Source organism: Megascapheus bottae, chromosome 10, assembly GCF_031878675.1.
Source record: "Megascapheus bottae isolate mThoBot1 chromosome 10, mThoBot2.hap1, whole genome shotgun sequence".
NCBI lineage: Eukaryota > Metazoa > Chordata > Mammalia > Rodentia > Geomyidae > Megascapheus > Megascapheus bottae.
In genome coordinates this window covers 27,406,108-27,417,938 of record NC_143518.1, presented here as the reverse complement: position 1 = coordinate 27,417,938, position 11,831 = coordinate 27,406,108, and the positions used below count along the sequence as shown (strand labels likewise).

General features: G+C 39.2%; 1 non-coding gene across 1 annotated transcript; it reads left to right on the top strand.

The window, feature by feature from the left end:
- The first annotated feature begins 2,851 nt into the window (after nucleotides 1–2,851).
- LOC150057776 (U6 spliceosomal RNA) lies at nucleotides 2,852–2,958 on the top strand. The gene has a single exon (XR_016536944.1). It is a non-coding gene; the product is annotated as a U6 spliceosomal RNA (small nuclear RNA).
- The last annotated feature ends 8,873 nt before the right edge of the window (nucleotides 2,959–11,831 follow it).

Sequence of the window (11,831 nt, the reverse complement as noted above, 5' to 3'; positions counted from 1 at the left end):
ACATACACATACACACACACAGACACACACACACACACACAATTCTCTTTTAAGAGTATTATACACAACAAAATACCTTCATATTCTTCTTGCCTCATAGACAAGATAATGTAGAATTTCCCCATTATTATAGATTTGCTGCTCTTCTCTGGACAGTTTCATTATTATAGTTGGGTTAGCAAGGGTTTGGGCCCATTGTTACTGATTTTTCTCTTGCCACTTCAAGACCAGAAAGTGAGATAAAAATGTGAGGAATGAAAATATGTGTTTTACAGTGATAACATGAAGAAACAAAAGGAAATGAGATCATTTAAATGAGATCAATTTAAAACATTACCAGTATCTACAGGGAACTCAAGGAACTAATCCCCCCCAAACCCAAGAAACCATTCACTAAATGGTTAAGGGAACTAAAGAGAGACTTACCAGAAGAAGAGATTAAAATGGTAGAAAAGCATATGAGAAAATGTTCATCATCCATGGTCATAAAGGAAATGCAAATAAAAACAACCCTAAGATACCACCTTACCCCAACAAGAATGGCCAAGATTTTGAACCCAGTGAAGATGCTGGCGGGGTTGTGGAGAAAAAGGAACCCTACTGAACTGCTGGTGGGATTGTAAACTAGTTCAGCCACTCTGAAAAGCAGTGTGGAGATTTCTTAAAGAACTGAAAATTGACCTTTCCTATGATTCTGCCATACCACTCCTGGGCATCTATCCTGAACATCATAAGGTATATATCATAAGATATGATAAGGACACCTGCTCAGCTATGTTCATCTCTGCACTATTCACAATAGCCAGGTGATATAAACAATCCAGATGCCTTACTGCAGATGAATGGATACAGAAAATGTGTATATACATATATATATATATATATACACAATGGAATTCTACATAGCCAACAGACAAAATAATGGCATTTGCAGGGAAGTGGATAAATCTAGAGCAAATCATGTTGAGTGAGACAAGACCAAAGGAACAAAAGGCGCATGGTATCCTTAATATGTGGCTATTAGATCCAAACAGTACAAGAGTGAGGACTCAATAGTTGCATACCCAATGCTATGGACATGGTACTGGAAATATAAACACAACTACATAGACATAAAAACTTATGACTCTATAGACATATGTTTTATTACATTGATTAATATGTATCTATGACATACAAACCCTCAGCCTAATTTTGATTATGTTCTAAAATCTAAGTGCCAGTGATAGTATATAGATAGAGATTCCCTTTTTGAATACTCATTTGTTAAACATGTCATTTGAAATCTGGTGTAAAAATCAATGTTAATAAATTATTTAATAAAAAAACTACCAATATCATTGCCTAATAAGTGAAATATCTTAGGATTCCATGTAATCATTCTTCCCATCCTCCCTAAGAGTGGTTAAATTTTTAGGAGAAAGAACGTCAATAAAGATGTTTTTCCGCCATCCAAGGTCACAGAATGTTGGAATTCTACCCATGCATCCTCAAGCATCACTAGATTTGAAACACCTGCTTTACACATTTCATCCTTTCCCATAAAGTTTGGGCAATGCAGAGGGCACCAGATAGTCTGAACAAAGAAAAGCTTCTGCAATCATAGGTCCTATGTGGGAGAGGCCACATGCTGGTAGGACTAAGCTCCCTGCTGGAATGCAGGTCTTCTGCTTAGTCTTGTGCACATAACTCTCTTCTACAGTGCCCTAGCACCATTCCTGAGGATCTTTTGGGGGTGGGATTGACATTTAAAAGTCATCTGATGCAATTAAAAAAAAATCTTGCCCTTAGGCTGAGGTCATAGCAAAGTGGTAGATCATGTCCTTAGCATATACAAGTTCAGCCTTTGTTATTTTTGTGGGTCATGGCGCTTTAAATCAGCCTGGGCAATGTCCCTGAGTTCTTCAGCTCAAGGCTACTCCCCTAACCCTGGTGCCACAGCCCTACTTCCCATTTTCTAGAAGTTAACTGGAGATGTCTCAGGTCCTTTTGTGCCCAGGCTAGCTTGAACCTCAGATCTCAGCCTCCTGAGTAGCTAGGATTACAGGCGTGAGCCACCGTGCCTGGCTCAAGTTCAGCCTTTTGCACCATCAAACAAAAATCTTTCCTTACAATGAAGGGTTAACTTCTTTCTGGGTGGCCAGACCTGTGATGTAGGGGGGAGTTTGCCTGATTCTCAAAGCAATCCAAGAAGACAGATGCTAAGACATTTGTTTGCAAAGACATTGGGTTTTTTTGTTGTTGTTCATTCAGAAAACGTACATTGGCCATTTGCTGTATATCTGTTACTAACTGCCAGGTGTGCAGTTTGGAATCAGACCCAGCTGCTGTCCTCACAGACTTCTAATTGTAGCAAGAAAAAAAACCAGACAAAAATAAATAGGTTATATAATTATAATTTTGTGATGAGTATTTCAGAAAGAACAAATGACTGAGAGAAATTCAAGGAGACCTATTTTAAAAATTAGGGCTGAAAGGCAAGTATCTCTAAAGAGAAGCTGTAGCCAAAAGTATAAACAGGGGGCCAGGAGTTTGGCCTAGTGGTAGAGTGCTTGCCTGGCATGCACGAAGGCCCCGGTTCGATTCCTTGGTACCACATGCATAGAAAAAAGCTGGAAGTGGTGCTGAGGCTCAAGTGGTAGAGCTCTAGCCTTGAGAAAGTCCAAGGACAGTGCTCAGGCCCTGAGCTCAAGCCCAGGACTGGCAAAAAATAAAAAAAAAAAGTACGAACAGGAAGCAATCACTAAAAAGCAAGGGAGATGGTCTTCCAGGTGGAAAGGGGAGCTAGAAGAATGAAGGCCATTCGGCAGGAAAGAATTTGGCACTAAAATTATTTTTAAAATAGTGTTTAGTGCTTGCTTCAGCAGCATGGAAACTAAGATTGAAACGATACAAAGAAGATAAGCATGGTCCCTATACAGGGATGACTGGTAAATTTATGAAGCATCCTATATTTTTAAAAATAGTGTTAAAATCACCAGAAACTTACTACCATAATGGTTCCTATGATCCAATATCATCCTCTCCTATGCTCCTTCCTTACCAAGCACCAGACACTCCCCTGCCTCTGTGTGTGTGTGTGTGTGTGTGTGTGTAATGGAAATTTAGTCAGCCTTTAAAAAGAGAACAGCCCTGTCACATGCAACAATATAGATGAACCTTAAAGACATATGCTTAATCACAGATGAATAGCATACAAATCCACTTAACATGAGCCATCTGTGGTAGAAGAATACATGGAGGTTAAGAGTAGAATTGTGTTGTACAAGATGAAAAGTCCTAGACACCTGTTGCATGACCATGTGACAGTCATTGACATTATTAATCTGTACACTTAAATATAGTTAAGACAGTAATAATCCTAATGTGGAAACAATCCAGTGTCCATCTATTGACAAATGGATACACAATAGAATAGTATTCAGTCATAAAATGGAAAGAAGTGCTGTTACCTACTATATCATTGATGAAACTTCAAATATTGTGCAAAGTACTAGAAACCAGTCACAGCAGATGACACACTATATATCATTCTGTTTCTGTGAAACATCCAGACCAGACATCTAAAGAGACAGAAAGTAGATGAGTGACACTGGGAGTATGTAGAATGGAAGGAGGCATGGGAAACTGGATTAACTATCATACGTGGGTTCGTTTGTGGTCATAAAAATGTTCTGGAGCTGGCTGCTGCTGGCTTATACCAGTAATCCTCACCACTCAGGAGGCTGAGATCTGAGGACTGCTGCTGGAAGCCAGTCCAAGCAGGAAAATCTGTGAGACTCCTATCTCCAATTAATCACACACACACACAAAAAATCCACAAGTGGAGATACAGTTCAAGTGCTAGAGTGCTAGTCTTGAGCAAAAAAGACAGGGACAGTGTCCAGACACTGAGTTCAAGCCCAGAACTCGCACAAACAAAAGTTCTGGAATCAGATAGTGGTTTTGGATAGATAGATAGATAGATAGATTGATTGATTGATTTTTGGTTGCAAAACATCATGAATATACTAAAAACTACCAACAAAGTTTATATTTAAATGATAAATTATATGGCATGTGAAATAGATTTCAAGTTTTACAATAGTAATTGTTTAATTTTTTAATGGGATGAGAGTATTTATTTGACTACAAATATTTAAATGACTAGAGTGAAGAAATAAAAGGAAAAGCTTAGCGATGAGCAGGGGATAGTTTAATTTTTTTTAATATTTGGATTTTGAATGGATTGTTGTGAACAAGAGATGAAAACAGGCCTTCAGACAATAGACTCCAATCAAGAAATTTCACAAAATTCACACTCCAGAAACTGGTGGATGTTTCTTATTCCAAACACCATGTGCACATCCTCCATGTTAAATAGTACTTACAATATATAAGGTTTCCTTTCCTGTCAGATATCTCCAGAAACACCACATGATATTGTCTGAGGACTTTGAGCTTCTGAATCATCATAAAACACAGCTAGTTCCTGGAAGGAAGTTCCTTATATTGGGGAAGTCTCTGTACCCAGAGTCAGATCAATGAGGATAAAAACACACTATTAAAAGATGCATTAAGAAAAATAAAAAGTTCTGGCACTATCATTTGAAATTCTCCTTAGGGGAAATAAAAAGACTTTCTTCACTCTCGTGGGCAAGAAAATCATTTTATTTTGGGGAAAGGATTACACATAACTTTTTTTTGTTGGACAAAAGAGAATTTTTATTTTTTAATTTTCTTTGAGGACTCTGGATCTGACTGTTGAAAAATATTTTGGGTGGAACACTTGAATAAATATTATTTATTAAATCTGTTTTGAAATCCATTCTCTTGGTGGTGAAAAAATTTTGTTGTGAATTGTGGACAGAGCTCATCCCCCCAAAGTGGACACATGAGATCCTCATGACTAAGAATGACGAATGTTAGAGTAAGTTGTTTTGTAGGTGGTTTTCTTATGAAAAGCACTGAAGTTTAGAATGTGATATGGAGAACACATTGTAATCAGTTCCCATGATAATGGACCCCACAATTTAAGCTACAAATGGGACCCAAAGTGTATACTTTAAATGGTAAATGGCATGACATGTGAAATATATTTCCATTAAAATGGTATTAGCTAAAAAATCACTTTAGGTTTTGCATGGTAAATTGATTATTGTGAAGAAGAGATGAAAACAGGCTGGGTCAGGAAGTTTCACAAAATCCACACTCTGAGAAAGACCCAAAGAGTCTGTATATCTCCCTTCATTTGATGGTTCAGTGTACCAGACACAGGCCATAGTGACCTTCTCATATCTGCCCTGCTTTCTAGTTTTTACCATGAATTTTCTCTTGGCCCCAAAGATAGCAACTTCTTATGCATTTGTCCTTTCCTCCCATCAACAAGGACATACATTCTTTGCGTCTAGGCATATGTGGAAATCCATATACCCAGAATAGAAAGCCTGGTAGGGGGCGGGGGAAGGGTGGAGTGTGGCCTAGTAGTAGAGTGCTTGCCTAGCATGCATAAAACCCTGGGTTTAATTCCTTGGTAACACACACACACACACACACACACACACACACTGTACTGTGGCTCCACTAGCCTTGAGAAAGCTCAAGGACAGGGCCCAGGCCCTGAGTTCAAGTCCCAGGACCTGGCAAAAAAGAAAAAAGAGCCATGGAATGAAGAAAATCCAGGGAATCAAATATAATACCCAATGGCAGTTGTGGATGAATTCACTCACAGTCACAAATGAGAGGTTTTATTAGCAATCAGTTCAGGCAATCAGTGTGTGTGTGTGTGTGTGTGTGACCAGTTATAATCATCTTAACTAATGTTGTAATCAAAGGGGTCAAGTCTGTTAATGTGAAAATCTATAAGTCTGAATTTCCTTTCTGTAAATTCCAAGCAATGTATGAAAAAGATTCTTAGCAAATGGCAAATGTTTTACCAATTAAGAAACACTCTTATCCCCATCTTAAGACTCTAATATTAGCTTGAGAATGGCAGGTCAACATTATCAAGAAACTGTTGACACCTAGCTAATAAAAAGGTGAAACATTACCCTTGGGTGTGGTGTCCATTTTCTATTATTCCAAGACACAGGATTTCTCAAAATCCAAAATGTGGAAAACAAACCTATTTACCAAGATTGCCAGGATGAAATAGTTTCCAGTATTATAGGAGCCACTCCCTGTACACCAAGGAAAGATTCCCTTTACCCAACTTTAGAGCCCACTCATGAAGTCCATTCATGCCTTGGCACTATGTCCAACTGGATGGCTCTGTCAGAATGTGAGAAGACATGAGCCCACAGAAATGCAGCAGGGTGAGGAGATGGGGCACTTAGCTCTGGTTTTGAGTTTCACTTGCACAGTGACCTCTACATTCCTTGCAACTCACAGTTCTACAAATCATGCCCCTTTGCTCTTCCTTGGGTCGTCTTTAGGTGATTTCCTAGGCCATCTAGAGGGCAACATGGGCTACAGCCTTTTATTTCCTGCCTTCAGCAAGTCACCAAACATTTCAACCTTTCTTAGATAAATTTCTTTCCAACTATCATGACTTTGGCTCTCTGTTGGCTTCTGGTACCTTGACAGGCCTATTTAAATTCTTACAGTAAATAGACACCTCCAAAACCTGTTTTGACTCAATTTCTCATTTGATCTGCTGCTGTTATGGTAAACTTCTGCCCCAATCTTAAATTTTCTCTCCCCACCATTTTTTCAGGTTTAAGACCTGGACTCAAACTCAGTACCTTGAACTTTTCTCATTGACTGGTGCTTTACCAACTGGACCATGCCTCCAACCCTCTGTTCCTTCTTTTCATAGGTAATTTTATTTAGATTTTTTATTGCTATCGTAATAAATTACCAAAACCATACTGCCTTAAAAGAACACATTTATTATCTTGTAGTTCTGAAGGTCAGAAGTATGACACAGGTGTCACTGGGCTAGAAAAATGGTGTCAGTGCAGCTGGATTCCTTCTGTAGGCATTATAGGAGAATAACATTCCTTCTCCAGCTTCCTTGGTTTATGGCCCCTTCCCTCCCTCTCCAAAGCCACTAACACCTGGCCAGACCCTTTTCATCCTATCATATTGCCAGTTTTTCCTCTTACATTTTAAAAGACCCTTGCCATTACACTGGGTTTACTTGGACAGTCTAATCTTCCTATTTTTAATATTAATGGATTACTAACCTTAATTGCATGCACAGCTTTAATTCCCTTTTGTAATATAACAGTCACAAAGTCTGGTGCTTAAGATGTGGACATCTTTAGGGAGTCTTCAAGATGTTCTAGCCCAATTTATCAGAAAATTGCTTAATTTCTGTTTTTCCAGCAATATATTTTATACAATAGAATCATTTATAACACTTTAAGGAAATACTAATGTGCATGACAACCCCCCCAAAAGTTGAGACAAGAGGTGTGGGATGGGATAAAGGCAGTTGAATTTTTTTCATATATTTTTTATTGTAGTTAACAAAAGGGTTACATTATATTCACCAGATAGAGGGTGCGTACTTTGATACCCTTTCTCATGACTTGGTCCCCATTTCCCTCTCCCCACCCCTGCCCCTCATCTTGTTTTCCCCCCTTCCCTATCTGATTTCAAATAACTAAATACCCATATATTCAATATATCAGATAACAAAGTGAAATACTGTAACAATATGAGATAGCCAAGGGACAGCAAAAGAGATGAGAGATAACATAGTACGTTAAGGACAACAATCACTCATTATATGGCTTTTGTTTCTAAATCCTGGAGGTCCTTTCATTTAGCCTCATGTTATATGGCCTTATGTATCTAGGTTTTATTCTATTGTAAATCTCTGCTAGGAGAGCCCAAGGTTTCTACTGATTATGACAAATGTGGGAAACCATTGAGCCTATGTTCCTTTGAGTCTGGCTTACTTCACTTTCTCAAGGCTAGAACTCTACCACTTGAGCCTCAGCACCACTTCCGGCTTTTTTCCTATGTATATGGTACCAAGGAATCGAACCCGGGTCTTCGTGGATGCTAGGCAAGCACTCTACCACGAGGCCAAACTCCCAGCCTTTAATATGATTATTTTCTAAGTCTTTCCATTTCCTTACAAATGGGGTAATGTTGTTCTTTCTGACTGCAGCATAGAATTCCATTGTGTATAAATACCACATCTTGTTGATCCACTCATCAACTGAGGGACATCTGGGTTGGTTCCATATCTTTGCTATGCTAAATAGTGCTGCAATGAACATCATTGTGCTAGTAGATTTAGTATGTCCTTGTTTCTGGACGATTGGGTAAATGGCAAGTAGAGGAATTGCTGGGTCATAGGGGAGCTCTATGTTTAGTCTTTTGAGGAACTGCCATACTGTTTTCCATAGTGGTTGAATGAGTTTGCACTCCTACCAACAGTGTAGTAGTGATCCCTCCTGGCCAGAGCCCCTCCAGCATCTGTTGTTATTAGATTTCTTGATCCTGGCCATTCTAACTGGGGTGAGGTGTAATCTTAGAGTTGTTTTGATTTGCATTTCTTTTATGACCAGAGATGTTGAGCATTTCTTCATGTGTCTATAGGCCATTCTTATTTCTTCTTCAGAGAAGACTCTCTTTAAGTCTTTGGCCCATCTTTTAATGGGATGGTTGTTTCTTTGGAGATTAGTTTTGGAGTGATTCAATTTTTTGAGCTGATGATATATTTTAGATATGAGGCTTTTGTCTGTTGGATGGTTAGTGAAGATCTTCTCCCATTCTGTAGGCTTTCTGGTTAATTTGCTAGCTATGTCCTTTGCCATACAGAAGTTCTGCAGTTTAATGCAGTTCTACTTATCCAGCCTTTCTTTGATTTGTTGTGTTTCTTTGTCCTTATCAAGAAAGTTTCGACCTGTGCCAAGGAGGCCTAGTGTATCTCCTATTCCTTCTTGTAAAGTTTTCAGTGTATCTGCTTTTACCCCTAGGTCTTTGATCCATTTGGAGTTAATCTTGGTGCAGGGTGACAAAGAAGGATCCAACTTTAGTTTTCTGAAGGTGCTTAACCAGTTCTGCCAGCACTACTTGTTGAAGAGGCTGTCTTTCTTCCATTCAATTTTTTTAGCTCCCTTATCAAAGATTAGGTGGCCATAGGTCTGTGGGTTAATATCTGGGTCCTCAGTTCTATTCCATTGGTCATCAGTCCTGTTCTTGTGCCAGTACCAAGCTGTTTTGATAATTATAACTCTGTAATAGAGTGTAAAGTTTGGTATTGAAATTCCTCCTGCGCTGCTCTTTTTGCTAAGAATTGTTTTTGTTATAGGGGGTCTTTTTTTATTCCATATGAAATTTTGGATTGCCTCTTCTATTTCTTTAAAGAATGACATTGGGATATTGATGAGTATTGCGTTGGATTTGTAGATAGCCCTTGGCCATTTTCCCAATGTTAATTCTTCCAATCCAGGAGCATGGGAGGATTTTCCATTTTCTTAGTTCTGCTTAAAATTGTTTAATTTCTTATTCCTTATTTTACAGCTAATGTTAGTAACAACCAACGAATTGAATACTATTATCAAACTTCATTTATATTTTTTTGAAATTATATAAGACTGGATTTATATTTATAGAAGTAAACTTTATAATATTAAATGGCTTTGTATAAACACAGTATTTTAAATATTACAGGTAATTATACGAGCCATCTTGGTATCTGACACTTTAGCTTATTGGCTGGCACTCTACTACCTAAGCCACACCTCCAACCTCTTGGAGTCCTTAAACCTTTTAAGTATTTTAACAGTAGCATCAGAGTCTAATTTTCAAAAATGTAAAATAATTCTATGTTAATGGTTCATACAAGTTTAGAATACCTTTAGTATGTTAACATGCTTGTTTCTGGTTTCTTAGGCTTAAAGAAGGAAGACAGGAGTCTCTTTTGCTAGAGAGATAAGTAAGCTATTTACTCACTTAGTCTAAAGAAATTGCAGACAATAATTATATTTCCAGGCATTATATAAGAAGCTGCAGCCTGGGCTGTGTTAGAAGTTACTTCTATTGTCTTTTTCAATACCATACCCTAACAGTAGGGCAATGGAGATGGTGGGAAAAAAAAGTATCAGGAAGTTCTTTGTAGAGATTTCTAGAGGGTGAACTCTGCTTCTTGGTTCTTTGCCTATACTGTGGTTTTATTGGAACAAGGCTAGGTTATATGAAAGTTTTATCAAAGCAGTCAGAATGTATTGATCCTTTCTGCAGGAAAGCCTGTGATCAGGAAAGGGCTCAAGGTGTCTTATTATGGAAGTGTACATTTCTCCTCCAGGGGACTTATGACAACCCCCATTACATATCTCTTTGTAAATATTCAATGTGTGTCTTCTCTGTCACTTCCGTGCCTACTGCTGCATCTGCAACGGTAACTTCTATTACAGGATGATCCGCTCATATTAGTTAGACACTTGAGATATGTGTGTGTAGGAAAGAGCCTCGTACCAGTGACTTACTCCTGAAATTCTAGTTACTCAGGAGACTAAGACCTGGCGTACTGTGGTTAGCTACCAGTAGAAAAAGTTCACAAAACTGAATTTGTAATTAACCAGCAAAATTCTGGGTTGGAGGCATGACTCAAGCCATGAACAAGAAACCTCAGCAATCACCAGGCCCTGAGTTCAAGCCTTGGTACTACCAAGTATATGTAGAATTTATAAAGTGTCCCCATCATTTAAAAGAAAGAAAAATACAAAAGGCTTTCATGTGGAGGTTGGAGGCTATGATTTTCTGCTTCTTTTGTATTGTGCCATACTGTAAACAGAAAGGGTGTCAAGCTTTCTCAAAGGGCCAAAGTCTACTTTGTTATGAACTTTCTGGGGGGTGTAGTAGCTGAAATCATCTCATAGGCTTTTCCGTTCTTATCTGTGGTAGAGAGGAAAGTGTGTGAACTCAGCCAGAGAGGAGCATAAGACAATGTTTTTTATGTTAAGGGCTTTTAGGTAAACCCTATACAACTACGCAACAAGAGTAACACATATTTGAACCTTCTATATTTTAAAACAGCAGTTTGTAATCCAAGCTACTTCAGGATATTAAGAGGGTCAGGGCTCAACACCAGCACGGGCAGGAGATTCCATGAGGCTCTCTCTGATCGCCAATTATCCGCTGAAAAGCCAGAATTGGAGCTGTGGCTCAAGCGATAGAGTAACAGCTTTGAGCAACTAAAAAGCTCGGAGGCAGAGCCTAGAATCTGAGTTCAAGCCCCCAAACCGGCACCAAACATAAATACAAAAGATTAAAAACACCGGGCTCTTCACCAAGTAACTTCCTTAGGATAGAGACAGGGAGTGACCATTTAAACGGACGTGTCTTCGTCCAACACATAAAACAAGCATTAGAGAGAGCTAAGGTCAGAAATGTTTGAAATGATGGTTTTCAGCGTTGCACTTTTCACTGGGGGGCGGGGAGAGAGGGGAGGAAGGAAGAGGGAGAGGGAGAGGAGGCACCCCAGTAACCTAGCTGTTCACGTTATCACACCTTTTTTTTTTTTTTTTTTTTTTTTTTTTTTTGCCAGTCCTGGGCTTGGGTTCAGGGCCTGAGCACTGTCCTTGGACTTTCTCAAGGCTAGAGCTCTACCACTTGAGCCTCAGCACCACTTCTGGCTTTTTTCTATGTATGTGGTACCGAGGAATCAAACCCGGGTCTTCATGCATGCTAGGCAAGCACTTTAACCACTAGGCCAAACTCCCGGCCCCTATCACACCTTTTTTAAGAAGATTAATGTACTTGACCCTTATTACAGAGGTGATGTCCACAGGGCAGACACGCTCGGATCCGGGCTGCAGAGCTAGGACGCGAGCACCCTCTCGCGGTGCCCAGGATAGCCGGCCCTCCTCCTGCCCCCCCCCCGTCCCGCC